Source organism: Acromyrmex echinatior, chromosome 8 (assembly GCF_024713525.1).
Source record: "Acromyrmex echinatior isolate Ae372 chromosome 8, ASM2471352v2, whole genome shotgun sequence".
In the NCBI taxonomy this organism is placed as follows: domain Eukaryota; kingdom Metazoa; phylum Arthropoda; class Insecta; order Hymenoptera; family Formicidae; genus Acromyrmex; species Acromyrmex echinatior.
The window spans coordinates 9,259,272-9,264,867 of record NC_141859.1 but is presented as its reverse complement, the minus strand read 5'-3'; positions in this window follow the sequence as shown (position 1 = coordinate 9,264,867).

The window sequence follows — 5,596 nt, the reverse complement described above, 5'->3', positions numbered from 1 at the left end:
AGTCGCTTCGCATGGAAAGTCGAATGCCCTATTGCAGAGGGGGAGATGAGATGGAACTCTCTTCGCATGGAACCATAAGCAAGGAGTAGTTTAAAACAGTTTTTAATATTATATTAATATGTATAGCAGAAATAAGACGTTATTTTTCAAACTTTTTTTATTAATAACTTTGAATAGCGAGCGACGGCTAAAACCTTAGAGATCACTCACGATCATGACCTTGACAACATATGTCAAGGTCAAGGTCATCGAGGCTGGATCCTCTAATCGATATTTTTATGTACTTGCATACAGGTATATACCATATTTATAGTCATTCGAACTGCGCGCCGAATTAGTTTTCCGGACGTATAAACATAATTAAACTACTGTAGTAATATTATGAATTAAATCGACAAACAATTTTAATAATTTGATATTCAATCAGACAGCCTACATTAAAAAAGTGCTAATATGCTGAAAAACTGTAAATAAATTTATTGCGAAAAATATTACCTCAGTCGAGAATCAAACTCGAATCTCTTGTATTCTATTGAATCTCTGTACAAGCGTCCTTTAGACTTTTAGATTATCGATAATTATTTTAGTTAGATCAGCAAAATTATTTTCAAATATGTATTTATTTAAAGTTTTAGATACTTTGGCAAAATCGTTTTTTCCGTGATAAATAATAGTATATGTATAATTTCTAAATAACATGAGAATTAAAACTTTCAGTGAGATATTTATCTACTTTATATTTTTAAGAACAAAAAAATTTATAAAGAATTGAACAAAAATGTAAGTTTGATTTAATCACAGATTAATTCAAAACAATAAATTTTCGTTCTCGTTTCTTCATATAATAAATATTACAGATACATGCAACTAGAAATTTCTAACTCGATAACGTCAAAGTGTATATACTCAATAATTGATAATATCATATCAATCTAAGAAATGTACACAGAAGTAACAGACGTTATATAAGTCCATTACAGAAGTGTCGCGACTTCAAACAGCGTTAACTAAAGTTCTTTCTCTCTCTCTCTCTCTCTCTCTCTCTCTCTCTCTCTCTCTCTCTCTCTCTCTCTCTTTCTGCCCCCTCCCTCATAATTTAAATAGCGACAAGTAGCTTCGTAAAAGTTGCGATATGGACATAATGGCCGAAATATTTGATTTTTATTGTGGTGATTTACGAGTGTAGCGGAATAAAATGCACTATCGTACGTTCCGGCAATTCTCACGAATTTGTAAACCGTTCGTTGATGGGACGCACCGTAAACGTATCAATTGCAGCTAACGTTCTGTTTATTCTATCAGAAATTATTCTATCTGGTCTACCCTACATTTGAAACATTTAAAATATAAAATTGAAAAATATATAACAAAATGCAAAGAATAAAACTTATCGCAGGATCAAGAATTAAACTCGTTGAATTAAGCTTCCGTTTTGAAAATGTCCTCGCACACATAATTGATATGGACACTTGCCCACGCTTGGGAAACTGTAACTCTTCGCGTTAAGCGCATTAACACATGACATGGTTTTCTCCCCTGCCAAAATATAGCGAATATTTAAAATTAGATAGATGAGTCCGTAAAACGCCACATGTATGCATCGAATCATTTTATAACAAGCCGAAATTTGCGCGCAGAAAATGATCCGCAATTAGTGCGAAAGACGCGAGAAACATTTAATTTTTTCCATCGAAAATATTTAATTTTTTCCGACATGACAAAATGTACTTAAAATGGAATATCGCGTATGTATATACGTAGCCATACGGCATACGACGCGTGTGATGCGCTTGCGAATAACTAATTCCATGGTTGGTGCAATAACAGACGCAAAAAAGAGACTGCGAGAGTGGAAAGAGAAAGGTGGAACGAAGCGAGCGAAGCGTAGAGATAAAATTGAAGGAAAACGAAGGACTGGGATTATGTAGAACACGGTTGCGAAAAAAGAATAAGAGAATGACAGAGAGAGAGAGAGAGAGAGAGAGAGAGAGAGAGAGAGAGAGAGAGAAGGAGGAAGAGGAAGAGAGAAATGCTTATCTTCCAACTCGTCATCCATTGCATTCACTGACAAATCCTAGCGTGTACTCTACGACACTTTAAACGCACGCTCTGTAATCGCGTATGGTCTTTCTATATTTTCGTTATAAAATGTAAGCAATGTAACTAGGTACAAACAAAAAATCAGAATTAGCGGATGCCGATACAATTGTAACGAAACAAACGATAAAGGTATTGTAAAACGGCGAAATTGAACGTTTTATCTAGCCAATTATTTTTATTCCGAAAAAAACATATTGTTGATTCAATTGACAGTAAATTAGTAATAAAAGTTAATACGCATTCCCATGTTACCGTTTTTTAGGTCTGTATTTTTTGAAATATATCGTCCATTCAAATTCCCCATTCACATTGTCCTCATAAAATATATATAACAATTTATGTTTATGACATATATCTATTCTAGATTTTTTAGAATATTCAGATATTTGCTGGAGTAGCTTGACGTGCAATGCTCTTGAGATGTGTGTAGGTACATAAATTTATTTTTAAGAACTTTATTCTTGCTCTGGAGTACATCATAATATCGTAAATATACATGCATAAATCGACTTCGATTGAATATATTCAAATGCAGCTGAGTGCCTCGTTACAATATTAGAATGCGCGTGATAACATTGATCTGTCTGCGTTGCACCTGAGCTGTACACGATCGATTTTACGTCCAGCTAGCTGATTTCGACTGTCGTCGAATCCGATAATCCTATTATTGACGAGCCATTATGCGGAACATATCTTTGCCGTGGGCAATTATTCGAATGAAACCATGGAAACTCCGAATAAAAATGGAATAATTAACAAAATCGATTTAATCCAACTTTGTTTCACTTGAGAAAACGCGCGTCTCTACATCGTATACAATTAGTATGAAATCATAATTTAATGTATTACCGAAATATTGAATGCCTATAGAATACTGAAAAGTTATTGAGAAATGATTCCAATACCTATTATTCAAACCATTTCGCGCGCAGTTTAACGGTAGACTTTGATGTATCGAGTTACAACTCGAAACATCGCTTACAGCTTCTGTCTTTGCGGTCAGCTTCGATATGTCGCGCGTCCTCCACCATTGCGATTGACGGACGACCACAACAGTGTCGCCGCAATCACTAAATGCAAAACCGATGGGTGCTCCGTCCCGTCCCGCGGAATTCGGGTGTCTCGCATTTCTGGCGGCTAATCCGTTTTGGCGTGTAAATTGCAGGCGACGCGACCCGACGCGACGCGACGCGACGCGCCGCATAGACGTGTAACACGTCGCGATTCTTCGCGAAACCTCGACGTTAATGGAACGTGTGCGTTTCGCGAAGTGACACGAAGACGAGGTAACGACGGACTCGATTTGTAAACAGATAGGTAGACACATATACTCGAAAAACTATGTTAAACCACTGTATTGATTCGATAATAATAAATCGTATTAAAAAAAAAGCGATTAAAATTATACATAAAATGTTTCCTATCAAAAAAGTTTTTGCTTTGTGTTGTAATTTATCCGGAAAAAAAATTATCTTGATATATATTATGATTATACGAGTATCAGAGATATTTCAGTTTAATATGAATTAATATAAAATATGTAAAAAACTACGCGTTTAATATTTATATTTAATATTTGACATAATCCATTTTTAACATTTGAATATTTATTGTATATAACATAACATCTTTTAATATCTACATATTAAACATATAAATATTTAATATGTAAATATTAAACAAAAGTATTGAAAATTTCGATTTTTTTCCTTATTAAAACGATACATTGCTGCAACATTGTATACATACATATATTATCGCATTAATCAAATTATTGAAAGACTAAATATGACTGTCGAAACAAGCATTAGGGTGCTAAGGGTCGCCCCACCGTAGTCCAGTTAATGCCCCTCTTTCCTTCCCCTATGGCAACCGACAATACTATTAATCGCAAGTAGTGGCGAACGTTTATCGAATCAGGAATATCTGCGTTTCGTTAGTCTCTGCAATCTATCGTGGTATTTTCGAAATTTCGTCCGCGCGTCCCCCTCGTGCGGAGGATTCGTCGCGTCATCCTCGCACAAACGAGCGCGGTTTCTCCGTATACGGTGAGCATGGCGCACAATGGCCGCGCGCGGTCGTGCAAAATACTGTGTACAAGGCGCGGAAATGCGGCGGGAGGAAGGAAGCAGATTCCATTTGCGGCTAAATGACTGATGCGCCCGCGTGTTGCGCGTCACGTTATGACTCTGGACGTGCGATGATATATCGCCGTAACCATCGCGTACACGCTCGCGAGCGAGAGCGAGCATAACGCGCGGACGTGTGCGTTACACGTGTGCGAGGGTGTGCCATGTCGGTGTGTGCGTTAACGCGTACATTTACGAGTAAACCACGAGCTCCCAGGACCGTAACAAGAAGCTCGCATTTCGGAGCGTTTAATCATGCTGAAGTATTTCGAAGAGTTTAATGAAGACAGATAGGTGTGATATTGTTTACTCGGAAATACGCGCGACGATTAATGTGAGAGTTTAGGCGCGGTTGGGTAATTAAAAGGAGTTTAGGCGAATAGGACCAGATGGGCGATTTTCCATTTTGATTTTTCAAGATAATGCAATATCGTTTAAAATGATATCCATCATATTTTACGTGAAACTAAGCATTAAAAATTAAGGTTAAAGAAACAAACTGTGGTTAAGAAATTTTATGTTTGAAGATGATTTATTTATTCCTAATTAATTGGATGTTAAAAATTGATCTTCTCAGCTCTAATAATTTTAAAGAAAAATAATGATTATGTTTCTTTTTTCCTAATTAATCGAGTATTGTATGAGAGAGAGAGAGAGAGAGAGAGAGAGAGAGAGAGAGAGAGAGAGAGAGAGAGAAATCAAATTTTCTTAACTCTAATAATTTTAATATTAAAAGTAGATACTAATGTTTTTTATTAAAAGGATGAAATTGTGCGAATAAATTACTATAAAAATAAAAAAGTGATGAAAAAAAATCGAATATTTCAGTATAAAGGATATAATCATTGAAAAGTCAAAAAATTTGAGTCCTGTACTTTACACAAAAAATAAAATATTAATCTAAAAAATAAAACCGATCAATAATGATTGTTTGATATTTTTAATGTTAAAAAAAATCTTTTGTGTTTTTATCATGCACTTTTGCAATATAACGAATTTTGCCAGAATTCCAGGCAACGAAATTTCATCTTATGAGATCGATTAAGAGTTAATAAACGTAAAATCTTGGTTACCACTGTAGATTAAAAAGTTTTCATGTCGTACGTCGCGATGTAACACAACACAATGCTCGTGGTTGCATTATGAAATTCATGAAAGTTACGTCGTGTCGAGGTTGCCTATCGTGCAGACTGCTACGGGGGAGTTTGGCCATCGTCTACGATATCGACGGTGTTGGCTCTCGTTGTTGACCGGAAGACCCCGGTATACGACAGTGGCCGGTATATATACACATACGTAAGAGACGCGCAATTTGAATATCGGCCTCGGTGGTGGCGCATCACCGCGAGATTACTCCATTATACCTC